Below are 27,889 nucleotides of genomic sequence, written 5' to 3' on the forward strand. Positions count from 1 at the left end.
ACAAGTGTCGTCATTACTTTCACATAATACTTACTTCCTGTAAATAACATTTTTCTGATTTTCAATACTCACAACACTGAAACAGAATTTTTTAGGTATTTGGTAATTTTGTATTCGTGGCATTACATGACAGCTCAAGTTACTGCAGTATCACAAGACTTTCTACTGATGACACCCACCAAGTGTCTCAACTTCAGTAATAGCTATCACACAAAATCTCAAAGCCAAGAACAGAAAAGGCGTGGTTGACACCGTGACATTGTGGGAAGTAGGGGAGACAAGAAATGGACAGTCCCTCCTCTCAAGAATGAGACAGCAGAACAGTGTAGCTATTTGGCAGTGCAGTTGAAGGTTACATCTCATTCTGGATATACTGCCCCTGTCTGAAGAAGGTGATATTAAGTAGATGACAGTGATGGTGTTTGCTTTTTAGGTATCTTGTTTAGGTTTGCTTTCATTAATCAACTACAGTGCTCTACTCTGGACTCCACAGCTACAGGTAGGAAAAAGTGCTGGTCAAATGGAAAGTATTTTTTTCAAAACCAAAAATGCCCTAGGAAGTGAAAGAAATAGATCTTTTCACGAGAAGTGGCCTCTTGTGCTGCAGAGAAATACTTTTTGATAGTTCACTTTCCTCCAATGCTTTTATATTCATAAGCTGTTGCTTATCAAAATAAAACTACTACTAACAGAGATGATAGATATTTTAAACACACAAAAGAAAACATCTCAGAAGCCATTTTAGCACAGCTGGAGAAAAAGGGAAAGTTACTAAAATCTTCCTTGTGACAGTTGACCCAGGATCAAGACAAAAACAGAAGAGCACACTATGACAAAACTTTCTACACAGCTGAATGCTCACCAGAAACATCCTGTGAAGCTCCCTGATATTAAAACTGAAAAACACACAGTTCACAAAGAGCACAAGCAGCAGCATTCTGATGCCTATTAGAGGTGCAGCAATTTCACAAGACAGAGGAAGGTTTGACAAGATAACAAAATGCAGCTACTGCTTTTAGCCTCAGGAATCTTTGGAATACAGAAGCCAATAGAAATTACAGTTTAGGAGTTAACATTTCAATATAGTCTTGATAAGGTTCATTCAGTTAGTAAAACCAACTACAATTAAAACAATCTTCGTTTCTCATTCCACACTACTCATGAATTTATTTTCAGAAGTTGGAACCCTATCTTGAAGTTTCTTATATTTACAATAAAAATGAGATGGAAACACACTTTCCAATTTCCATAACAATCCACACAACTGTGTAACACCACCTCTGTTTCTGACCTAACTAGTAACCAATTTCAGTATTTCTGGGTGTTCTTTTGATTTTTTTTTTTTAATCATTTTTACATTAATTGAACACATTTTTTGGCTATGTGGCTAAGAAGTGACAACAATTTGAGTGCATTTTAATTCTTCACTATTTTATAAGATATGCAAAACTCTTAGCTGAGAAGTTAGTAACGAGGTAGAAGGTTTACCAGATTTCCTTGCCAGCTTTTAAAGGGACACAAGTTTTGCACGTTTCAGAATTTCTACAAATATATTTGCACTTCAGGTTAATTCCCTGGGCCACTAAGGACTTGCACACTCTCTTAAATACAGTTTAAATACTGTCCTAGCAAGGTATCCAGTTAATTTGCCAGACAAAACCTCATCAACACTGCTAAATCTGTATGATGTCAAGTATCTAAAAAATTTGGTATCTTGTAATACTGACACAACCTGACTCCATATAGATAACTACTTAGAAATACAAGCTAATTGAGCCAACTAACTTGATCCTCACTTTGTTTCAAAGGATGGAAAATAGAAAATAAAATAATAAATGGAATCAGCCATATTTGAAGTCTCCTCACAACTATTTTCACTAACACATCGGCTTGGAGAAACATGACACTGAATCAGGAGTGTGATACATTACTTTAAACTCATAGAGAGAATACAATCTTGCTTGATCAATGTTCCCTCTTACCTGTGAGAGGGAGAAAACAGCAACAAATTACTGAGCTCCACATTAATACTATGATTCAGCTGTTCAATATCCCCAAAAAGGAATATTCTGTGACTGGCAATAGAAGGAAATAGCCATGAATGCACACAAGAGCCTGAAACACTTCATTCAATTTAACAGTTTCAGTTTACTCATGTCAAAAATCAGCAACATTGCTCTGATGAGCAGAGATATAAAGTTTCCCAGGCCACCAATCAAGCATCAGATTTACTTCTTTCTGTCCAGACTCAATTAATGACACCCCTGTAGCTGTTATGAACTCAAGATCATGCTGCACCTGTCCTCCCATGCAATGACTCCTATAACCACAGGACTCCATTTTCCATTTAGTTTCCCTTTTTCTCCCAAGTATTGTAACAGCAACTCACACAAGGAAATTCAACCTCGAACTGCAGAGTTGAGCTTAAGATTTCAACAGGAGCTTTAAAATAAACAGTATAATTGATTATGATATGAAAGGGAAAGAATAATTCTAATATTACCTTCACCCAGCAAAGACTGGAGAAAACCAAAATATGATGTATGTGCCGGCAGTAACTGTAGTAGGTGACCACAAAAATAAGAATAAAATGTGGAACACAGAGGTATTTTGGAATGAAATCTTCACAAACAATTAAAACAAAAATTGTACCTACACCTTGCTGCTAAACTGATACTAAAGGCAGCAAAAAGTCTAAGTGCTTTGGAAAACCAACTACTGGAACTGCCTTCTCGTCCACAGCTATTTGTTTTGTCACTCCTAACAGCTATGAAAGAAGAAAACCTGTTGTTTTTAGGATATATGATCCTACTTGGTGCATTAAGGAAAACTCTGTTGAGAACACTGCACGTTTTTGAGGTCTATAGTCTAGACTAATCTTACTTAAAAGCATTCACTCCCAACCTACTGTTAAGTGGGTCACTTCAAGAAGCCCTTCAAGTTAAACAGAAAGAAGTACAAAACCAAGTAGAGTCAGCTCTCCAATGCAGTGCACTCCACAAAGCATGCTTCGAGGTTCTCTGCAATACAGCAATGGAACAAAGAACAGACTACAGGATTAGCGTTAAGTCAAATGAATGTAAACAGCTACAACTACTGACTTAGCCTGAATTGCACTGACCTACTTGGGCAGAAAATGTTTGTCAAGTCTGATGTAAGCTTAAGCCCTGACCTTCCTGTTTGAGCTTTCAACAGCTGTTTATACAAGATTCTGGGTATGTGCCTGCTCTCACTCTTCCTCCACCTCCAGTCACCTGAACACACTGAACAGCAGACATGGTACTGCATTTCTCTCAGAAGAGGTACTGAAACTTCTGGAACTCCACAAATGTATGATCAGTGACAAGCATATAAGCACATGATCAAATGAATTTAACCTTGGTAGCTGCCCAAGGGCATAATTTTGGACTAACTTGCTGAGTAGCTACTGAACTTTTTTTTTTTTTTTAATTGAGACAGTTCACATGAACTTGAGTAAAAAAATAACAATACAACATAGAATTTTGTTAGTTGTTTTTGTGTTTGATTGTTTTTCTCTCTTCTTTGAACTAGGATACATTCCTGTCTTGGTCTGGGCTTTCTCTTGTACTTAATTTGTTTTTCTCATCTGAAATTCTACCTACCCCCTTCACACCATACCAAGGACTGAATGCTGAAAGGAACATTTTTCTATACATCAGTTCTGTATGCCAGACCTGTTCTCAGATATGTTGATAAAGACTTGAAAATTCATTACCTTTTATTACAAAGCAAAACAAACAATCCTACATACTTCCTGGACTGAAATTTTAATGTGCAGCTAACCCCACATCCTGACTGAGCTCTCCTAATTGCTTAAAATCTGGGCAACCAAAAAACTCTTGCAAAGCTGAGCCTCTTAAGCTTCAAGAGCAGTTTCTTCTTCAAACACAGACTCACTAATTGCTATAGGCAAACTGGTGATTACATCTCAACAGGTTATATGTACACCTTTATGACTGAATGAACACTAGCTCTGCCCTGATTCTGTGTCTGTATAGTGTACCATCAATTGCAGACTTCAAAATAATTAATATTGCTTCTCTACCCACACCAGTCCAAAACATTTCCTGTTGCTTAGTTGTTAAGACAATGCATAAAATACTCTCGTCTCTGGGGAGCCTAAGATGACTTAGTGACCTTTCAAAGTTCCATTACAGATCTCCTAAGCAAAAGATACCAGTTTAACCTAACGTCTAACATGCAGAAGATCCCCTATCCTTCCTCTGATACCAGTGTCCATGCAGAAGCTGGCAGTCCTCTTCTAGCACGTTTTGTAAAGGTCTCAGCTCCTGAGAGGTGTGCCTACAGCTCTGTCCATTCCCAGGCCACAACTATTTTTAGTTTGCCCAGCATGAACTAGCCAAAGAGCTTTATCACAGACTGGATGGGAGAAAGGGGAAAGACGAAAAGCTTCTCTCAAGGGCCAAACAGACCCATAGGGCCAGGAGGTACCAGGTAATAGTGGTTTGTTCACTGCTTAAAATATCAGGAGTTCACAAGGGATATGAATCAATCTTGTTTAATACATACAGATGTCTGATATTCACTGAGCCTCATGCACCTGTTTTGCAGATCAGAAACTGATGTCTGGGCACACATTTCACAAATTAGTGGGCTACAGAGTGACCAGGCTGCAAAACTCATTGCCACTATACACAGCTTTGTAGAAGAATATTTAACAGAGAGCAGGTTCATATAAGCCACAACAGGCAAATGCTAAGCATTAGAAGAGCTGTAGAGTGATGTGTAAAACGAACTAGTTCTGGTATATCTAATTTTGTTTAGCCTGAAAAGGCAAAAGGCATTAAAGTGACACAAACATTTCTGCAAATTTTAATATTATTGTGATCACTTTCCATCTAAGACACCTTGATATACATATATATATAAACAACAATTGAAATACTCAACATTTTTAAAACAAAACTTGTTTTTCTTCATGAAAGAAAATGGTTAATAATTTAGTTTGGGTGACCAGAACATAACAAACCAAAGTAAAATGATGCTCCTTTACTTTGAGTATCACCTTCACAGAGTCACCAGCAACAACTAGGGGATGGGGAGGGAGAATCTTTTTTTATAATTAAATACAAAGTAGGTTTTGTACAAGAACTGAAACATATTTTTCTAACCTTTCACCACAGAAGTTATAGTTCTCAAGCAGATCAAGTCACAGTTCATATAACTCTGACTAGGCAAAATGTGGCCCATGACAAAATTTTCACTATTTCAGCCAGTACTAAAGTTCAAAAACTTATTGCACATAAACATTTCAAGCTATTTAAATAACTCACTTCCAGCAGCAACAGAACAACATATGCCTGTTGCCTTTAGCAAAAGAAAATAGAAATGAGGTCAAGTGTAAAAATAGAAGATAGTTACATTCCTGATACTTGAAACCTCATCTTGGAGCTATGCATTTACTTCAGTCTCTACAAAAAAAACCCCCAGGCCAAATTAAAAAACAAAAATATCAATCAACTTTACCACTAAAACTTTTTGGTTTCTAATCTTTGGAAATATATCTAAAAGCATCAAAATAGCATGCAATAATCACAGCATAAATAACTTAAATACTGTATTATCAGGATGTTTTCTTTCACAGCCTGAGAACTTTCATTTACTATGCATCCTCTTCTTACGAGATACTAAATAAATACAGTTTAAGGAAAGAATAAATCCTGACGCTTCTTTGCTTGATTCTTAAAACAGTACAGTGCAATACAATAATATGTTTTGAGAAGTTATTTTATTACTTACTCCTGTAATTCTCAAGAGGGAAGAATGAGTAAAGCCTACTCCTGTTTCCTGCTTCTCTTCCTCAGAACCATGACACAAAATTCTTTCACAGATGCAATCTTCAGAAGCATCACACTGGAATCACTATTTTTTTCAAATGTAACTTGTTTACTAACACTTGCACACTGAGTTACTTTTATCTTGTCAAAGAAAGCAAAGGATATCCACCTCACTTTCTTCTTTTTAATCCCCAAATCCTGCATATCCAAAATCTTTAGACTTTAAGGATTCAGATCATAATTTGTCTCAGTCTCCACACATACCATAAATCCGTGTGTTCAGCACAACCTAAAGTGATGTGACTTTGTCCATACATCTCTCTAACTTAAGATTTTCAATGCTTACTTTATATAAAAGAGAGATCAACTCTCCTTTCACAGTTCTAACCAAAAGAGATGATTTATCAAAACTTTCAAAACATACAAATCAAGTACAAACTAAATCCAGAATAAAATTTTAACAAAAAGTCTCTAGTCATCCAGGAAAATAAAAATCAACACTTAAATTTACAATGTAAAAGGCTATAGCATTAATACCGTTACCAAAGTCTGTTTCACAAAGCTTCATGCAAATATTTTATTATTCTCCCTACTTTGAGGTAATGTTTCAAAGTATTGCTTTTGTAACGGTATCACTTTAATTTACACCTCTGTGGACAGTCAGTACCTTCTACCTTAAAATTTTCCACAGGGCTTGCAAATGATTAAACAGATGATTTGCCTGCACATATCAAAGTTAACCTTGTTGGGTTATGTGATAGAAAGCTGTTCTGCACACAGAGGAGCAGGGGTGCACTTACAAATGGGGGAAACACAAGTGAATACGGTGATCCGGGCTACCATCGGCTCTCTCCACACTCCCACCACCACCGTGCCTCTTACAGGGCTACAAAAGCTCCCAGGGAGTTCAGGGGAAAGGGACTCTGGGATGGCACAAGTCCTGTGACGGGATGCATAGGGGAGGAACCAGAGGTGAGGAAAGGGAAAAATCACAGTGTCTTGGTGAGAAACAAGCATGGAAAAGCCAGGGCTACGATGACAAGAGGGACAGGTCACCTGTGAGCAGGCTGTAGGTGAGTATGTGCGTCCAGCTGTGCTCTGCCTATCCTGTCAGACTGTTAATCTCCTTTTACAACTCTCTCTTGGGCCTCTGTTTGGTGTCCATCAGTATCTACAGGACATGGAGTCAGACCACGAGTCACAGGGGCCAGTGGGTCTGTGGTGCCAGCAAAGCAGGGCATGAGCTTCTGCAGATCTGGGTGTAACCACACAGAGTACCAAGCTGGACTGGCCAGCAAACCAGCAGAGTGGCCTTGGAACTGGGATGGGACACACTGGCTGAGAGAGGCAGCTGAAGGACTCGGCTGCTGGAGGAACAAAGAGGGGTCCAAGGTGAGCTGCTGGAGAATCTGTGGTGTTTGGGACTGGCAGCTGAGCATGTGCATGTGTGTAAGAGGCAATGTGGCACAAATGGATGGAAGAGCTCCAGGGCAGAACAAGTGCCTAAACCCAGTAACTGGAAAGATTTGTAATATATACACACGTGTTTGCAGACATTCAGCTTGGCCATCCAGAAAAGGTAACAGGATGAGGTCACTGGTGCTGTTTGTGCTTGCATTAATGCCATCTCCTGTGTTGGTGTGGTAGCAAATTATGTACGTACACGCTGAATACATTTGTTTGTTTGCTACTGAGAATACAGGCTTAGCCTCACAACTCACTGGACCTGAGGCCACGACACCTAAACTAAAAACTGGAAATACTTGAACAAAACCCCTTATAGGCCTTCTTTAAAAGCGAAAACCAAAACACATAAACACATTTTTAACTTGAAAATGGTTCTGAATTATTGTTTTTCTTTCTCTTCAGGTATGAATTAAGTACTACTGTAAATTTGACTCCAAAGTTATAATTTACTTACAGTACCAACAACAGCAGATGTCGTCTGGAAGGGATTTGGAGCATTTGTGAAAGCTCCAGTAACCATTCCAAAATATTCATGCAAATACTTCAGCAAGAAATGGAAGTTGAGAACCTTTTATCATATAGCAGCTGTGCACTTGCACAGCTCAAGTTAATCATCACTCCCACAATTTTACTGTATCAGGTTTTTTGCAGTCATACAAAGCACATGGTTTTCACCTGGTAGAACTGTAGTTTACAGATATAACGCAAGAGGCTGCTACACTCACACAACCTGATGTAGTTATATCATGGACAACTCCAGTTTACCCAGAGCATGCCAGAATGGAGAAGTCAAATTTTACACTGACTTTTTCTGACAACTGAATTACTTCAGAAAACATCACAGAATCTCAGGAAACTTGGCAGTAATGAGTCTTAGTCATGATGAATGCATAATTAACTGAAGCAAATAATGAGAGACTAAGGCCTATGGGATTTTATAATACTGCAGATCTCAGCTCAGCAGAAGTCAAAAACTCAGCAACTCGACTTTTCTCTGTCCTTCCAGTTTCACTGACCTTCTGACCGCAATAATGCCAAATTTAGAGTTTCTTGAAGGAAGAATACAGCAGAGCTTAACAAACTGGACTACACTGAATGGAAAGAAAACCACAGTTCATTCCCAAAACGGTAAAGGGGACAGTTTTGCAAATAAAGAGCAGGATCACATGCCCCAGCAGAAGAATAGCCAGCAAAACCCCATCCACCAGAAACCAACAAGAACTTCAAGAGCAGACAAGAACTTCATGAGTGTCAGGCAAAAATTTTCAAATGAAAATTAAATTCTGTAATGGCAAACTCATGTCCCAGTAGAAATACAGCATTCCTGATTACTTGAACTTATTAGTACTACAGAAATATTAACCATTTGTCAAAATTAAGCATCTCCTTTAGAGAACTTTGGAGTTCATTCTTTCAGCAAAGCTGACTTGCATTCATTTCAGTCATACCTATCAAGAAAAAACAACTGTTCTGCAAATATGATTACGAGGATAGTGGTTCCCACAATCATCTCTAAGTCTGATATACAGACCATGATACAGTACAGTCATCCTGACTGGGTTGAGTAGTATTACTTGGCTTTTTCTTTTATATGTCAAGAAAACCACATGCTAATTCCCAAATATCTGCTAAAAACATTTGCTACGGAAATAATAAAATCTCAAAATAGTAATCACTTCTCATTTTCTGCCAACCACATGGTCCTAATTCCTCTCAATGTTAAAACAACCATTTATAGGAATCAAGCCTTTCATTTGGGACAGGGACGCCACAGGCATATCAATTACTGACTGTGATTCACTAGCTGACTATTACTATAAACAATTCCAATTATTATCACTTCACTTAAAAAAAACCCACACATTGCAGAAATCTCCTTTTGGAGAAGAAGATCTGTCTTTCTAAAATATGAGCAAATAATTAAGACGTCACCTCTGAGATGATCTCTTTAAAATCTAGTTCCCTTTCACTCCTGAAGACAACTCATAACAAATTCTATTTGCTTTGCTTGAAGGATGGTACCAATACAAGCTTTTAATAGTTACATTCCTTTTGTGTCTACAATATTACTGCATACTTCCTTTCACTACATCTTAAACCAGTATTTTAGAACAACTCTGATTTGACTCTAACTCTTACCACTAAATCTAAAAAGACATTTGTAGACATCAGCTGGAAGAAAAATCTTCCCAGTGACAGATGCCTCCTGGAGGAACATTATCCAGCATTACAAAGTTGTCACTATTCATCCTGAAAATAGTTTTCAAGATTGCTTAATTTGCCATTAGAAATATGCACCTATCAGTTAAGACTTTAACAAGACAATTGTTAAAAAAAAAGAAAGAAATAATTATGATTACTGACAGCTTTAATAAGACTTATCTATTTAGAAACCATGCAAAGAAAAGGTTTTGTAATAGAAACAGCAAGCTTCTGGTACTTGCGATGTGACTCAAGTGCTTAAACACAGACCTCTAGTGCTATTTTAGGTGCACACGCTAACTATTGGCTACTTGGCCAGTGCTACAGCAACAATTAGTGCTAAAAAACAAAACAGAAAACTCTTCTGCCCACATCCTGTCTTTGCTTGTCAGCAAGTAAGTCAGAGGAGCTGCTCTTTCTGTGTGCTTTAAGACTGCTTTGAAAGGAACCTAACAGCTGGGACTGGAAAAGCAACCAGATAAAAGGCATCATTAGCCAAAACAGACCAGAAGAGCAAACCTGGAGACAGTGACTTGTAACCAGTCTGTCATCACCAGGTTCTAAAAACATTCAGAACAGAGATCCTGTTTACAGTCTCCACACTGCCACAGAATTGGTTGGTTGTTCACGTGCTCTTTGTGCAAGTGTGTCTCTAAACACACACCATCTCCAGTAAAACATGCATGTCAGCATCCAAGACAAGGGCTCTCTTCCCTAACCGCTCAGCTACGTCTGCTTCAGATTTATCCTGTCTGACATCTGGGGGTTTTTTTATACTTCAAATAATGTAGACCTTCAGTAAAACCTCTCATATATAACAGCATGCTAACAACTCAGATGCCCTACAGCACCTCCATATAAATGTCTTTCATTCAGGATTCAGAACACCGCATGTTGCTATCAAACCACTTGATCTAAGCCTGTTATCTTTTAACCCTGATTTTAACGTTTTATTGTCAAATTCTGAATTGTTTCCTCAAACAAGTTTTTCAACATTAATTCCAACTGTACTCTTTTACACCCTAGAAACACAGCAAATCCAACTTTGTTTTTCAACTGTACACTCAGCAAATACTACTTTGAGAAAAATCAAGTAAAATGCAGTACTTGAGAGGCATTCCAAACCTCCCCTGTTATGTCACCTTAACAACACTCCCAGTATCTCAAATCTCCAATTGCATGCAACTCATAGAGCTCAATACTCTGCACCTGGAAGATCTTTACACCCTTTCTTCACTAAACATTACACAAAACAAAGCCAGAACTCCAAAATTAGCCTTCATTAAATACATTTTCTAAGCAGCAGGCTCCAGTATATTTCTGCCACAAGACAGCCCCTCTAAGAAGAGGAGTTCTGCAGTCATTTCCCACTCTAGAACTCCACCACATGAGAATACACCAGAATCTGTAGCCTTTGAGTTCCCACGGAGACTCCTGATGTCACGCCTATACTCTTTCAGGGCTGTGGAGTTTGAGGTTTTGTCTGTTTTTGTTTGTTTAAGTGCTCTGTAATGATCTCTAAACCAGTGTCTTTTCCTCACAATAAAGGACAATTTATATTTTTGCACTTCAATTTAAAGGACTGATAAAATTTACTGAGAAATATGTCACATACTAATTGTATTCACAATGTACAAGTGACAAAGACCCTGCAGTCATTCTCAAGATCAGTGTCCAATCCTACAGCTTCCAATCCTTTTTCCTTTCCAAAAATAAGTTTCTTTGGACTAACTGCCATTTTTAAAGACATCTTTGCTTACGGTTTACTTTTCGTCTTACTTTCAACAAGCTTCTGATCAGAAGTAGATTCAGCAAGAATGCACACAACATACATTCCATCAGTATTCCAAGCTCTTTCAGGTTAGTTAACATCACTGTCAACTTTGCAACACTATTCTAAAACATGAAGTAGGCGTGACATACCAGGACAAAAAGGACAGAGGACCAACACCACTCTTCTAAATGCCAGCCAGCTATCTTTCAGTTCTGAAAAAAAATATATTCAGCATCCTAAGCTACTATAAATTCTATCCTTTCTTCAAGGACCGAAAGTCCAGCCCAAATTTCTTAACACAACAGTAGAAACTGCTTTAACAGCTTGCACGAAGGAGGCCTGAAGGCTTTCATTAACATCCAGTGCACACAAACAGGTCCCAAAGGAATTGGAGCACAGTAGTCATTTCCTGATGCTCTCATGCAATTATATCCATAATATTTAATATAAACTACTAGACTTTAGTCCCTATAACTCCATAAATGATGGAGCGGAACAGCATGATCACCCTTTCTGCAAGGCAGATACACTAAAATAATTCTCCATCCCAAAAACCCACCCTTGTTGGTTGGAAAGGATGAAGCACGCAGATCCACTTCTGACCCTACCGGAAGATTCCTGGAGTGCCTTAGGCCAGTCACATAACTGATTATTCATTTGCAAAACATGATCACACATACATTCTACCCACTTTTGCTTTGAGGAATTTACATTCTAAGTAGATAAAATAAATGAGATTATATTAAACCATGTCTGCATTCAAGAGTACCAAGAGCTGTAGACTTCAAGGTACTTTTCTTACACAGAGAGCTAATTAATCATCAGCTACAGAACATCACTTTCAGTTCAGCAGGGTAGAATAGCAGATCTCTGTGTCATTCCTGCTGAAAATGGGAACAAAGCAGGAAATGACAAGAACAGGTACATGTAAAGACACCTCTCATACAGAAAAAAACTACTGTATTCTCAGGTGTTTCTCCCCATGCGCCCAAGACTGGCACAAGCATTCCCATAATGCTTAATATTTCAGAATTGCTTTTAATGTATTTGTTCTGGGGAACTTTTGAAACACCTGGCATAAACCTTTCTGAGACACAGCAGGGGGACATTTTATTGCCTGGTTCTGGGGGGAAAAAACAAGAACCATGCACTATTATGTCTTGCAGTAGGAATTTTGTGCTAATGTCTTTTAGCATTAAAAAACATTTGTGCTAATGTCTTTTAAGTTTGCCTAAAACAAAAACATCACGGGCAACATGCTCTTTTAAGACTTCCACCAGCACTGGTACCATGCCTAAGCCTACCTTTAGCTTCAGAATACACACTTCCCACCTCAAAGTGTTTCAAGTTTACAGAAACACAGCTAAGTCACTGCTCTGGTATGGTCCAGCACAGGCATGGAAAACTACAATACATGCCTGATACTGAGGCCCTATTCTTAGGTTTCCTATTAGGCAGAAGCCTCTTCAAAAGGAGCTGCAGCTTGGGCAGTCACTGACAGGCAAATAGAAGACTAAGCAATAAAAATCACCAAACTGTCAAGATTATGATTATAAAAATGGCAAGAGTTCATAATATATAAATAGAATACTGCAAAAATTGAAACTGGCCAGTCACATATCTAAAGCAAGTCATGACACAGATAAGATGAAGAAAATTCAGAGAGAAGGCCCATTAGAGAGGTAAGAAGATTTTTACAAGAATTCTGGAATGAAGATCAGAGATTATGCAGGGAAGGAACCTAACCCTGCACAGACAGTAATAAAATTTGGCCATCCAGGACTGTTCAGTATTACATACTTTTTTCTGTTTCTGCGATTTCATTATATTCTCCTCACTGCAGACCTCCCAATAACATCCAATTGTATTTTCTAGCATTTCTGAGGGACACTGACTGTTGTAAAGAACATCTGGCTAGGAGTCCATCTCCAAAGCCCTCATTGTGGCTCTCTGACCTCACTCACATACTTCTCACATTCCTATCATTATATTTATCCACCCAAAGTCAGTTAAAATACCAATAGATCTTTCACGCATTTTTCCACCTACACATCCAAAATACTTTTCAAACTTTTCCAACAAATCAGGCAGGAGTTCTGCAGAAGACAGCTCTATTTATCCAAGCCTGATTCCTTCTAGAGATCGTCTGCCCAGAGTACGGTAATGGTCCTGTTGAGGGAAAAAAATGCATCACACATTATGATTAATTTGCAAGCATAATGGATTAAGGTTACAAAGACATTCTCATCATGTATTACTGTAATCTACTAACTCTAAGCACTGGATTTTTGTGTCTTGCATCTTAAAAAGCATTCTCTGTAACACAGAGGTCATATGGTCAAGAGGAATTGGGTATCTTCATTAATTTGCCGAAGTCCTGACTAGCCTTATTCTGGGTATTTTTTTTGCGTGTCCCAAAGTTTGCTGCTCTTTATGAGAAGAAATCTTACTTTCTTACTAAAGTCTGCAGTTCCACTCTGCTTGACTTTTACTTGACAGGAGTAAAAAAAAATATCTCCCAGGAGAACACCAACTACGTTGGCACTGGCAAGTACTGCAAGGACACAAGCATTTTCCACACACTGCAGCAGTTTAGTACTTTCATAAAGACCTTGTTTTCAAACAGACATCCCCTCACCCTTCCACCTCAGGTGTCGTTTTTGTTTTTTCTTTTAACAGCAGAGCTGCACAAAGCAGGCCCAGGCTGCTGACCGAGTATCAAATAAATGCCAAGATTCCTTCCCCCTCTGCCCTCCCTTCCCCTTCCTGCAACTTCAGTGCGAGCCGCTGACAACTGCCGAGGCAGGGGGGAGGAGGGCGGACGGAGGGCAAACAAGACCCGCACATGCACTGCAGAAGGCGGCCCGAGGTTTCGGGCCCAAGAGGAATCCTATTAACACCTCAGACCGCAGCTCAGCTACAGACATGACCCCAGGACGCCTCCTCGAGCAGATTAACAACAAAGACAACAGAGGGGAGGAGGTGGCAGCCCCGGAGCCAGTTCCTGCTCCTCCCCTTACGCTTCTCCCAGCCAAAACAGAGACCACAATGTAAACAGAGACAAAAATGTGCGTTTATGGCAAAGCGGGGGGCAGAGGCAGCCTTCTTTTCCCCCGGCGGCTGCCGCCAGGAATGCTCACAGACCGACTCACCCTGGCTTGCGGGCGAAGTTATCGCGCATTTCACACAGTTTATGTAAACAAAGTATCTTCCCCTCGCTGCAGCCGCACCACCTCCTCCACTCCCAAAAGGAGAAATATCCTTCATTAGCCCACGGGTTTTTCTTGAAACAAAACAAAATGTTGTTTCACGCACCACCCAACGATGCCTCGGCTCAACCAACCCCAAAACGCAGGCTCCTCTTCTCACTGCATTTCCTCCAAGGCAAAAAGCAAACCCACAGCCGTCATGGGGGGGAGGCAGGGCGCTGAGCCGCAGCGGGGGACGTGTGCTGCCCTCACCTTGCCCGTACCACCATCCCCCCGCCTGGATCTCGAGGCTGGAACCTTCTCTCTTGTCCCCGTCCTCTCACAGCTGCCCAGGCCCGCGGCAGCTACACCAACCACATCTCCTCCTCCCAACCCTTTTTGGGCCAGAGATTATTTATTACGCAGACGGCACGAGGGGTGGCGAGGGTCGGGCAAAGGAGGAGGAAAAAGAAGGGGCTGCCGAGGGCGTAGGCACAGAGCCCGTCCTGTCCCTCCCCAAGGCGAGCCCTCGCCCCATCCCGGCTGTGCGAAAACAACCGCCCCCCCCCTCATCCCCCTTCGCCCGCGCCTGCGTGCGGGGCCCACGGACAATGGGGACCGGAGCGCCCGGGGCGCCAGCGGAGGGCAGGGGCCGGAGGGCAGGGGCCAGCGGGCTGCGCTCCCTCTCTCCCCCGCCACAACCCACCGTCCCGGCCACCCGACGGGGCCTCCACGCTGCACAGCGCGGCCGGAGCGCAGTTCTGCCCACCCCCCTACAATGCGGAACACTCACCCGTTCCGCAGCGGGCCCCGGACCCTGCGCTGGGCGGCAGCGGCGAGACCGCCTGGGGGGGCGAGAATTGCAGGCAGGAGGGCACTCCGGCCGGCCGCGGGCGAACGGCTGAGCGTGCGGAGAGCGGCGCTGGGCAGCCACGGGCCGGGGTTCGCGGGTCAGTTCGGCGGCCGGGGCCGGTGCGAAGGACGGGACGGGACGGGACGGGACGGGGAAGGCGGGGCCCGACAGCTGAGAGGATGTAAACAGAGCGTCACGTGACCCCGCCCCCCGCGCGCGGGGCCGCCGGGCGGGGCGAGGGCGAGCGCTGCGCTGCTCCGCGCCCGGCCCTGATTGGCCGCTCGGCGCCCGCGCGACAGCCAATGGGCGGCCGGCGCTCGCGGCGCTCGTCACTAGTCGCCCTGGGGTCGCGGCGGCCCCGCGCGCTGACTCCCCCCTCTCTTTCCCTCCTCTTCCCCCTCCCGCCGGCTGGGAAGCCCTGGAAATCCCGTGTCCTCCGCCCTTTTATCTCTCGTGGGCCGCCGAGCATGGAGAACAGCGCCGTGTTCTCGTGCGGAAGGGCCGAGCCGCGGGGGGAGGAGCGGCGGCGGCGGCACCGCGTGTGGGCGGCGGGGGACACGCAGCCACGCCGGAGGCCCGGATTTAAAAACATGCGCAAGGTGCCCCCGGTGCCCGTCCGAAATAGCTCCGCTTTCCCCAGGCTTCCGCGCTGTGTGGCGTTCTCGCCTTTCTCGGGGGACGCGGCGGCTCTGCAGGACCCTTCCGTAGCGCCTCTCCCAAGGGGGGTCAGAAAGTTCCCCCCACGCCCCGAGAGAAGGGCCCTTGGGCTTTGTTGTCGAAAGATAGTTTGAAAAACTGCGGGAAGGAAGAGAGATCACGGGGAAAGGTCAGAGAAATAATTACAAGTGTCAGAAAACGTCTAAAGGAGGGCTGTAAAGATGGTAAAAGGTTTAGAAGGGGTGCCACATGAACAGCTGAGGTCACTTGGCTTGTTCAGACTGGGCAGGAGACCTCACAGCAGTCCGCAGCTTCCATGGGAAGTGGAGGGGCGGCCACTTGATTTCTTTTTTCCAGTGACGATAAAGAGCCTGTGGTAATGGCGTGAAGATGTCGGGGAGGTTTAGCTTGGATATCACGAAAAGATTGTTCACCCTGAGGGTTGTTGAGAACTGGAACAGGCTCCCCAGGGAAGTGGTTAGGGCACTAAGCCTGACAGAAGTGTTTGGACAACACTCTGAAAGCCCATGGTGTGATTCTTGCAGGGCTGGGAGTTGGCCTTCGGTGATCCTTGTGGGTCCCTTTCAACTTAGGATATTATATGATTCTATGAACTTGGGAAGGAAATAGACATGAATAAGTGGAAATCAAGGAAGCCTGAGGCCCCAGTGTGGACTTGAAGCCCAAGGTGATGAAGAGTGTTGGGTCATTCTGAGCCCTGGTCTCCTGTGAGATTTCTAAGGCGTTGTCTTGTGTTTGGTTTGGCCGAGAGGAATGATGTGAGATTTGGAGAGTCAGTGGGGAAAGTAGGCTTGGCTGGTGTTTGGGAGAATTAAGACTTACACAGGTGTCAGGACTTGTAGCAACTTGGCTAATCTGTTTTCATTGTGGAAAGGAATGAGAAATGCCTGAGGTCAGTATCAGAAAAGGAATGACATTCACACTTCAGGAACAGTAAGTTTATGTTCACCAAATGATCAGGCAAAAGATGTGGTATTTAAGGATTTCAGGCTAATGGATATGAAAACCTGCAGATCTGGAGTGGATGTTAAAATAAAACTAATTAGATAACTTGTAGACATTTACAATGATAATTTAATCTGGAGTGTTGTAAACACTGAGTGTTTTGTGAAATGCAGCTGAGAGGCATAAAGTTTTGAGCTTTAGCCAAAATTTGAGTAGTGGCGGAACAGGATTTGTAAGTAAAGGCCTTGAAAATTGAAGAACACAAAAGTGTAGCTTGTAGGAGGCTAGGAGTAACTATTACTCTCTTGGGGGGCAGGATTAGTTAATACCTGGCACATACAATGGCTGTAGATGGCAACAGCTGAGGTGAAGATAATTGGCCACATAAGGGGGAGAGTTTCTGTTAGGCTGGGACTCAGAAATAAGTCTCCTGTCAGCTGGACTGAGTGATTCAAATAGTGCTACTAATTGCCACCCGATTAGTGATGTAACTGATGGCTCCTTGAATGAGAGAAATAGAAGGGAGAATAAATACATAAATTCAATTTTTGCATTGAAATCAGTAAACAAATAATTTTTGCTGTCTTTGTGTATTGAAAGTTTGCTTCTGTTAAGAATTTTTAGTTAGATGTAGTAAGTGTGTATAATTCCCTGTCTTTTGTATGTATGAGGGTTTCCTGGTGTTAATTCCTTCTCTTTACATCACGTCCTAGATATTCTTGTGCCTGACCAACACGTAGTCATAACCTGTCAGACAAGGTGCACTTAATCAGTATTCAGTCAGGACAGGAGTTATGGCCAAGTTTTGCTCATGAAGTTTTTAGAAAATTTTTCAGATAGCTTTTTTTGCTTTGTAAATTACCATGCTTATTTATAAAAAAATTTGTAAAATACCATACTATTTTTTTTTTTTCCATTTGCAGTGAACGTGGACATACAATTAGGAAGGCCATTCTGCAATCTTCTTTCAGAGCTGAAAAGAAGCTTTGGCATTCAGGTCTAGCAGAAAATTCTACTTGAGCATGTGCAGTTTCTCTAAATCTGTTTTAACTCCTGTCCATGCATTGTCAAAAAAGAAGTAAGGTATTTTCTGATGCAGTATGTAACTTCTGCATCTTGATGTGAAAGATATTTATTGTCCCATTATTTTAAATTCAAGATGTGCATTGACGCTGATTGTGCCGTACTCAAACCTCTCCTGATGGGAGAGAGTTTTTAAAGTCCTTGCCAGGAGTTCGAGAGACAAACGGGGACTCTCAGCCTTTGCTGCTTCTTGATAGTTGTTTATTAAGTCTTATCAGAGAAAAAGAGTCACTAGTGTGATCCAGACATAGCACAAAGCAGAGAATGCAGGAGAAAGCCCAATTATCAAGATTTACACAGCCTTTTAAAGATAAATTAACCAATAGTTACTAAAAACGTACATTATTTTTACTTTTCTGCCAATTATTTAGTAACACAGCCAGGAACTGCGGCATTCTTTGTCCAATCATCCCAAACTACTTTTACTGCAGGATATGGAGTAGTAAAAGAAGAAGAAAGTTTGGAGAACAGCAACAATCCTCCATTTTGATGTTTTTTGCTTTTATCTATTTACTACATTAACAAACCCAAAACCTCTAAATTTTTCACCCTGGGACAATCTTACATAGTATTCTATCACCTAATTTACAGTAGTGTAGTTTCTAGTTCTTTTTTAATAGTAGGCAGTTTTTTCCACGGACAGAGGTCACAAGCTGTGTTGTTCAGGGGGGTGAAACCCCTCAAAACAGGCAGAGAAATATTCCCCGCACTCTGAGTTCCTACATGCATCATTTGGGCAACTTTTGTTTTCATCTGAATGTAAGTTGATATTCTCAAAAAAAGCTAAAGTATTATGTGACCCATCAAAAGGTCCATAAAAGGCCCATCGAAGCTCCATATAAGCTTGCTGAGTTCAAAACCCTTGCTTCCCACTTCTTAACTGAATGAAATTGAAATAATGAAACCCACTTCTTAACTGAAGCACAGTGAGCATCCTTTCACCCTCATGAAACAATGGGTTAGGCTAAAGTTCCCCCAAAACTTTATTATTCTGTGCAAGTTTGCAGTTGTTTTATTTTAACTGCAGATTTAAGCATAATTTACTTTTTCAGTATTTTGTCCTGCTACTTTGTCACTTTTTCATGATCACGGAGATAAAGTCTGAGCAATGTTGAAGACTCCAGTGAAATTTCATTCTGTTCTTCTGGTGAAGGTTATAACATTCAGATATCTAATAGAAAAGTGCTCAAGACTGCCATTTTTTAGATAAATTTGAAATTTGCTACCAGGGGTCATTAAAGTTTTTTTTATAAAGTTTTTTTTTTTTTTTTAAAGTTTCATTACTATAATGAACAGAAAATTGGATCTACACAGTAATTTATAATTAAAACTGTTTCCCGTAAAGATCATGTCATAAACACTGATTAGGCATATTATTAGACATATTTAATTTCTTATTTAGGTAGAAAAAAGTTGTCCTTTAGACTAAAGCAGCATATTGGCCCTCCTAACAATTGCAATAGCTTCAAAGTAGAGCAAATTATGTTCCCCAAATGCAATCCTGTTGGCATAAAGCTAACAAATAATGCATCATTTGTACATCTCTAATTAATGAAAACCATTTATATATCATTGCATTAAAGGTACCTTGATTTGAATGCTTCAACTTTATGTTCTCTGTTGTTGAATAAGCATTTTTAAATATTTTCAAATGCTACAGAAAACATACAGAACAAGTATTAAAGTATTTTTCTTTAGCATTTGTTTTTAGACATGTGCCATTTTCTTAATCTAATAAAGCTTAAATTTGTAAGATTTTTGGTGGTGCTTAAGATGATACCATTTAAAATATTTTTTTATACTCTGCAGTGCAGTCTAATTTTAATCAAGTTGTGACAGTACAGTGTTTTTTAGGATTTCTTAAGGTTTGGATTATTCATACCAAGTAAAGAGCTTCTTTACTTGGTTGTTTAGCTCTGGAAATTCAATGCAAGGATAAGGATATTAGAGACTTACACCTTATCTCTATTTCTTATTAGTTATTTCACACTTTGGTACATACATTTGTATGTTGACACAGCTTTTTAAAAAATACTCATAACTCACTGTCATTTTGAAGCAGTGATCATTTTCCGATTCCGCTTTTTTTCTGATTCATTTTGCATGTAACTAATTTTTTTCTCTAGTTTCCACAATCTTACTAGGTTTCCTTTCCCCAGACAAATCTCATTCTGTACTTTTGTTTCATCTTTAATTATCAAGCATTTTAAAATTATAGTTGATTTACTAGATCTACTTTATATACTCCCTCATATTCATAACTTCCTGACACCTTTCATTCACTGAGCTCTTTCTTTATCTCTTTAATTTTTCTTTTCATTGCCTTCTGTCTGTTCCTTTCTTTTTGGTAGATTTTCTTTCCTGACAGGCTTTGACCAATTGGTTTTACAGGTGTAGAACAAAAAAGATGTGCTACAGAAGTAGCAGTTACAGTTTTCAGATGATGTCCTCTGCTCTCTACAACAGATACCACTTCTGGCAATTGGAGACAATGAGCACATTCTTCACGCTGTGTCACACATTCCATTGGCATAGCTTGTTTTACGAAGAGGGTCTGAAATGGAGAAGTGATGCAGTGGCTTCCCCTGTCTTGCAGGCTTGATCTTCCTGCATCAATGTATTATCTCAGGGAGTAAAAGTACTGTACTATTGAAAACATCACAGGTAATGCAAAAGAAAAAAGAGTGAAATAACTTTTGGAAAGCAGTTTAATTTGTCCTTGATTTTTGGCCTACCTTTCATATTTTTAAAAAGTTTTATTTTTGAATTCTTTGCCCCCTGATGTTTGAATGTACCTTCTGCAGCTCTCATCTGTATCCCAGCAGTCATCATGCCAGTTCCAAAGATTTGTGGTAAGTAGTGGTCAAGTTCCCAGGAAGGGAACTGGATCGTCCCCCAGAGAGTGCCAAGCTGTGTCCCTTCAGGTTGCATGCACAGGATGAACGCACCCGTAGCTAAGATGTAATGGACTGGTCAAGGTGTAACCTGCAGTCCCAAGGAGTGGCCAAACACCAGCCTGGTGAAACATCATCCAGAGGCTGTTGATGTGGTCCTCTGGAACCGGCAGCTGTGCAGCTGCGCTTCTTTCAGGTGTGGCCTGGCTCTGAAAGCGGTTTAGTCACATTCATACAATGTTGCTTTGACAGGTCAGACTTAAAGATTCCACCTGTAAAACTGGTGAGAGCTACATACACAGTCTATAGCATCTTTGACCTTGTTAATCTGCAGTTTGGATAAACAAACCCAGTATTACTGTCTTAGATAAAAGTAGTTGTATGCTAATTGAGCTTTAGATCAGAACAACGTTTCCCAAAGCTCCAGAGCTAGGTGACTGACTTTTCAGTCACCTTTAAAAGCACCTTTAAAAGGAGTAAATCAGCATTTACTACAGGCCTTGTCTATGTGCCAGATTACTTCATTGTGCATTCCTGCTTTTTCTTTGAGATCTGCACACCCTTCCTCCTCTCTAGCCCCCTTCAGAGAGGCAGTTTATTACTGTAATCTTGCTAAGACACTTGGAGTTTTTAGGGATAGAGATTTTCATTGCTGTAAATTTTGAAATGTGCCTTTCTCAAACATGGATTTCATTAAGCAATTGAACAGTGTTCTTAATGCTGTGCATCACAATCATACTCCTCTGAAGCACACCAAATAAAATGCATTGGGGTTTGAGTTACATATATTTATTTGGGATGCCTGTAATCTATCTGTGCATTCCACCTCTCACATACCATTTAAGGAGTCACAACTTTTGTCAACTTTATTACAAGAAATGTGATACAATGGTAGGAAAAACATCTTCTTTTAATGCCTGAGTAGGCAGGAATAGCAGTGATAATCTTCAAAAGTGATATGCCTTCATACAACTGGTTAGGAGAGTGCAGGAGGCTTTTTTCCCTTGCCGTGACATCCTCTGCTAGGGTGGGATTAGCACTCTCAGCCCCTCTGTAGCAGTTTTTTTGGGAGAGCTTCTGGCAGTGGGCAAAGCATGTTTCAGAGCTAGAAATATTTTACTTGTCAGAACATAAGCTGAGCTCGGTTCAGATTTTAAAACCTTGAAAGCACATACTAGAAAAAGAAAAACACCAAAACAATGAAATGAAATTTTAAGATGCAAATGAGTGAATGAAATGAAGAAAGAAATTAAATGGAATCTGTGGCCATAGATATTGGTCTTAAGGATGGGTCTTTCATGATCAGCTGTTCAGCCTTCTTTAGATTACTCTTCCAATTTCCTGTGTGCACCTTCCTGATTTTTTCCTCTGTTAAGAACAAGCTTGAGGTTGTAGCAACAGAAGGGTTCTAGTGGCCTGTAGTCACTGCTAAGTGCTTAACCAAATGTTGCTCGTAAATACAACAGAGCACATCTAGATAACCATCGACATAATACAAAATCTAGTCACACAATCAAATATTAAAAAGTCTTCTAGAATTTGGTACTAAGGCAAGTGTCAGTATTTAGATTTCATGTATATTACTTTTTATTTTTTCCATGACCTGTGATGGAAAAAAAAAGTCTTCCTTCAGTATTTTCTGCTTTAAACCATTTGTAACTTGTCTCAGAGGTATATTAGGATACAAAATGAATATGTAAGCAGAAAGTGTCATATATTATCACTTCTGTCCTCCTTATTGATTGTAAACTGCAAGCACGAGACATTCTCCATGGAAATATGTTGATTTGTCTCTAGATGTAGCTGACAGTGAGTCAACAACATACTCTTTATGTCATCCCTTTCTTAAATCAATAGGGTGCTTTCTAAATTTATAATGTTCTTTTTTTAGAAGGAACACAGTCCTTCAAACCAAGAAAAATTATATACCACCATGGTTAATACTTTAAAGACAGTCTCTGAGCTTCCCTTGAATGAGTCATTGTCACAGTCATATTTAAGGGACGTTGCTGTATTTATAGCAAATATACAGCAGAAATATTATTCTGAAAATAATAAATGTTTTCACTTTATTTTTGCCTGATTTTGTTAATCAAATATGGAACAATATGTAATGTAATTTATATGAGTTAAAATTTAACTTGTGGAGCCTCTCTTCTGTATTTGGCCTGATAATACACTGTAGTATATTAGTGTATACAGTGTACACTAGTCCTGTTACTGATAGTCAGCTGGCCTATGTACCATAATTTTGGAAGCTTTTAAGATCAACTTGATTACTAGATATCTAATAGGCTCCAAGCACTCTTATTTCTTACATGCAACTTTTATCTTTAAGTAGGAAAGATGAGGAAAGCTATCTGCATGTTGTTAAATGTGTCAAAAAATGCTTCTAGTTCCACTTCTAACACATTTAATATTTTGGCAAAGTGAGAAGGTTATGTTTATATATATTTTTTTTCCCCTGAGAGAATTTAAATCTCTTAATCAGTAGGATTGAGTTGTTAGAGACATAAACTTAGTCTTCTTTTTGTTGTATAAAAGCATCCTTTATCAACAGACTACCAAAAAGACAAAGAAACAATTTATTTTATAGACACTAAAAAATAAATAATATTAATTAAGTTCATATTACATAATATTCTCCAGTTTAAGTAATTTTTGTGAGATGTGGACAAATAATGCATTATATCCAACAGGCTTACCAAAAGATTTGTGCTTGAGATGCAGCATGCAGATTGCTCTTGAAAAGTCCTCTAACAGAACATAATCTTCTCTTTTTACCATGTCCAAACTCCTGATGCTTTCAAGAAAAAAAATACAATTGCTATTTTTCTCCAAATTGGCAGAGGTTTAGCACCTTTTTTTTTTTTTTTTTTTTGCTTCTTTTTGCCTTTTTGGATGATGCAGTTGGCTATTATTAAGTCTTTAATATATGTGCAGATGGCAAGGGCACTAGAAGTGAAACTTCATAACTGTGTCTGAGGAGCACATTATTTAGTAAGTAAGATGAAACGTCATTGTTAGGAGAGCTGCAAAGGATCTCTAGAGCAGATCTATTCTCAACCAATTAATTAGAGTGCTTACTTAGAGTCCCTCATCTGCAGTTGTACACCACATGCTTAGGTATATAGTAAAAGGAATTAAATGGCCTGAGTATTCTCCCATTTTATCCCCTGGCTCTTGGAGCAATTGTGAGAAAGGTAAAATTTTTGAGATGTTAGCTAGGTAAGATACCGTCACTGAAATCAGTTAATTGACAATGGCTATGGGGAGCAATATGCATTTCTCTTTTTGGCTACATGAGTCTCTCTTTGGCCATTTCTCCAGCTGTTTTCCCTAGCACTAAGGGCAAGATATTTTCTGCCTTCAGCTGTTCTCATACAAACCCATAGAGATTGAAGCACAGCTAGACCCTTTGTTGTGGGCAGTGGTAGCTTCATACAAAATTTATTAAAGAAGCCCTCCTGTTGAGTCACAGGGTTCTGAGGGTGCAGAAAGGACCCCTTTGCTCTCTAAACTCCTTCTTAGAGAGGAGCCTGGGTGTGGCTGGATCCAATCTTAGCCCCAGACTTTGTCAACAGTTTATGTCTAAAGGAGTATATATGTGTAATTGAACTTTGTCCTGCAAGATTAAGGTTGGAAGAACAGATATATTTATATAAATATATATGATTTATTATGATCATGATTAGACAAAAAGATCTTAATCAGATTTACTACACAGTATAGGAGCTGTAACAACTATTATAATATAGTGCATTATAAAAATGTTGAAGCAATTGCATTAAAGTAGTTGTATTAAAACTAGCAGAAACAATTACTAAGTAGGGATTGATGTTACTCACCCATACCGATGACTGTGGGCAAGTCTCTTTTGCTCAGCCTGGAGGAGTAACCTTGAGGGACATCTCCACTCACGAGAGGAATCTCCACACATACACTCCAAGAGGGGATGTGTTAGAACACCCTGCCATTAAAATTTGGGACTGGGTTTTTATAGTATAGAGTGACTGTCAGTCTTATGTCTCCAGGCCAGCTGTGCCAGTTCAGCAGCTTTAGATAAGTTGTTGGTAGTATCACTTGTTTATTCCTTTATCTGGGTACTTTACCAGTCCTACCACATCTTCATCTCACTGTCAGGGTGCTTAATTTTGGGATTGATGAGTCAGACTGCTTTCAGCTTTATTCAACACCAGAAGCAGTGTGATGCCCCTTCTTCATTTACCACTGGTAGCTTTGTGAATAGGGCATTGTTCAAGCTGTTTTACCCCATTCCAGGCAAAGCATCCTGCAAGTGCATGTGCATGTTGGAGGAAGAGTTGCTAGCACATTTTGAAAAGGTTCTTAAAAGCAAGAGTGGCTAAAGAAAGAGTGAGAAAAGAATGCAAGATACTGAAGGCAAATCTTGTAACTGAGTGTGCTCACAGTGAGTGGTAGATTTGAGCTGCTCCATGCAGAGCTGTTGGCATGATATGCTGAATGCTTTCAGGGGCCTCACTTCGAAGAGAGTCCCTTTTGACAGGAACAGTGGCCACTGAGTATCAGCCAGCAGCAAGAGAAGAACTCCAAGGCTAAAGGTGAACCGAGAGCTGAGAGCAGCCACAGCAGAGGATGAGTAGTGTTCTCATTGCCAGGGCACAGTCTGATCACACCTGGGCTGGAGAAGTAAAGGAAAGCAGTAATAGTGACGGAGTTTATGGAGAAATCATAGAGCAAAAGCAAGGCAACAAGCCAGAACAACCATGTGGGGATGGGGATGGTAGGTAACACCTATAGGATAGAGCAGCCTGAGGATAAATCAATCTTCTCAGGCCATGGGTCAGGGCTTGTGAGTGTACTCTCATCAGGACCATTACAGCCTCTTGGTGCACTAGACCGTGATGTTGAGCTTTTCAACTAATCAAGCCCAAATGGAGCTCTTAAATGACATAACTTGGCAGGCCAAAATTTGCAGTGAATACATAATTACAGGGTGTAATAACCAGATCAAGATTGTACTGATTTGTCATGTTCAAGGTATGCCAAGTTAAAAAGCTTCTGGTAGCTTCACCAGCCTTAGGTAGGCATTTGGTCTCTTGTAAAAATTATGTCTTACTGTTGTGATAAGAAATAGATTTGTGATGTCTCTCATTTTTTTAATTTGGCCTAATGCATATATCTTCATATGCAAGACAAGGATGAGTAAGTTTGTGCTAAGTCTTGAGCAAATGCTGAAGGCCAATGTTTTCCCCTTAGTGTATACTGGTAATAGTGGAAGATCTTGTTAAAGCCAACTCGTTCTTGCATGCAACTACAGGACTGAACATTCTGTACTGCATGAGTGATGCTGATGCATGCTGATCTGCATGAGTGCCTAAATCTCCACCCTTTAAATCATGTGAAAGATTGTATCACGGTGAGACACTGGAAGAAGTTGCCTGGAGAAGCTGTGGATGCCCTGAACTGTTCGGGGCCATGGTGGATGGGGCACTGAGTAACCTGATCTAGTGGGAAGTGTGCCTGCCCATGCCAGGGAAGTTGGACTAAGTGATCTCTAAGTTCCCTTCCAACCCAAACCATTACATGGTTCTATGTTTGTTTCATCTTGTTTCTTGGCAATTCTCAATTTTCTACTAACCTAAAGAAATAAAAAAGCTAAATAATCAACTATTTGGCAATAAAAAACTATAAATCTTCATAGGGGTTATATGCCTTTAACTGTATTACCCAATCTATTTTTTCCATACAATTACATGAAAATAATAAAAAAAGTATTGAAAAAACACGAGACAGTGTGAAAATTACTCTGCTAAAGTCTGTGTTTTCTCAAGTAAAATAACAGCCTGAAATCAACAGGGCAACACACAAGTGTGAGGGTATACCTTACATAGCCTTCCTTCTTGAGTGTGTGTTGAGCCTTTCAGTGTCTTGAAAATCTTCAGGGGACCCCATATGAGAAAAGTATAAATGTTTTCTGCTAACAGGATACTGTATATTGTAATAGTGGCAGAATCTGGTCCTGGAACAATTAAAATCTCAGTGTATTAAAGAAAAAGAACACAATTCTTTGTTTTACATGCTAAGTTTGCCTCTGAATGACTTGATAGCCTGCTACTGAAGCAGATAAAAAGACTGTGGTAATACAAACCTCATTTTCTTCCCCCAAGGTATGAATTGTATGTAACTGATGTGCTTTTTTGCAATTTCTAGAGTATAATTAATTGGAATCTGCATACATGAAAATGTTTTACAGTGTATAGGTAGCAACATGTTATTGTTAGAGAATGCTCACTAATTATCCCTGTTGGACCTCCTGTTTTTAAAGTCTGTATCTAGGTAATTTTTGGGTGCTTCAGTGCTTCACATAACTATTTCCTATTGAAAAAGTAGAACTCAAAGCATACTCTAGATCACAGGTAAATGTAGCAGTGGCAGGTAAACATGCTTTTTTAGATTGGGCCAGCATCGACTTAGGTCAATGAAGAAAGATTATACTCAAGTCTCACTTTGGCTTCTAAGTAGTTCTCATTGCAGAACTTTGCTGATTTGACGCTTCTGTTCTCTGAAAAGAAGGTTGATGCTGTAGAATAGAAAATGAAGCTCAAGAACTTTTCTTTCTGTGAAAAAGTGTAGAATGGAACAGGCTGCCCAGAGAGGTTGTGGAGTCTCCTTCTCTGGAGATACTTTAAAGCTGTCTGGACACAAGCCTAAGTAACATGCTTTAGAGGGCCCTGCTTGAGCAGGGCGGTTGAACTAAATGACCTCCAGTGGTCCCTTCCAACCTCATGCATTTGGTGAAAATAATTGGTGCTTTTTCTTGTTGTGTTTTGTTTCACCTGAATAAAACTACTTGTATTTTTGGAATTTAATAGAAAACTGAACACATAATGTACACAAAATTGTTAATTAAGACCTATGAATAGAATTACAACCAAATTTTTTAAGCCTCTAGAGCAATAGAAGTCATTAGGCACTACCCAGCGTGTAAATAACCACATAGGTCA

The 27,889-nt window shown here is 40.2% G+C and overlaps 1 protein-coding gene and 1 long non-coding RNA gene across 7 annotated transcripts in view; one reads left to right on the top strand and one right to left on the bottom strand.

The window, feature by feature from the left end:
• PCMTD1 (protein-L-isoaspartate (D-aspartate) O-methyltransferase domain containing 1) overlaps positions 1–15,491 on the bottom strand; it is a 40,832-nt gene extending 25,341 nt beyond the window's left edge. The window contains exon 1 of one of the 5 annotated variants that reach the window (XM_048286604.1): positions 15,244–15,491. The gene's annotated coding sequence lies outside the window, so the exon portion shown is untranslated. Of the gene's footprint in view, positions 1–14,414; positions 14,517–14,605; positions 14,628–14,723; positions 14,931–15,243 lie in introns of those variants that run through there. The other 4 variants (XM_048286608.1, XM_048286606.1, XM_048286607.1 and 1 more) reach the window with 4 other exon arrangements.
• Positions 15,492–15,679: 188 nt separating this feature from the next.
• Positions 15,680–27,756, top strand: LOC125317288. Of its 2 annotated transcripts, none has more exons than XR_007200002.1 (3): positions 15,680–16,129; positions 17,850–18,004; positions 20,476–27,756. It is a non-coding gene; the product is annotated as an uncharacterized LOC125317288 (long non-coding RNA). The 2 variants fall into 2 exon arrangements; XR_007200003.1 differs by having other exon boundaries at positions 15,680–15,902.
• Positions 27,757–27,889: the final 133 nt, after the last annotated feature.

The sequence above is a fragment of the Corvus hawaiiensis genome, chromosome 26 (genome assembly GCF_020740725.1).
Source record: "Corvus hawaiiensis isolate bCorHaw1 chromosome 26, bCorHaw1.pri.cur, whole genome shotgun sequence".
NCBI lineage: Eukaryota > Metazoa > Chordata > Aves > Passeriformes > Corvidae > Corvus > Corvus hawaiiensis.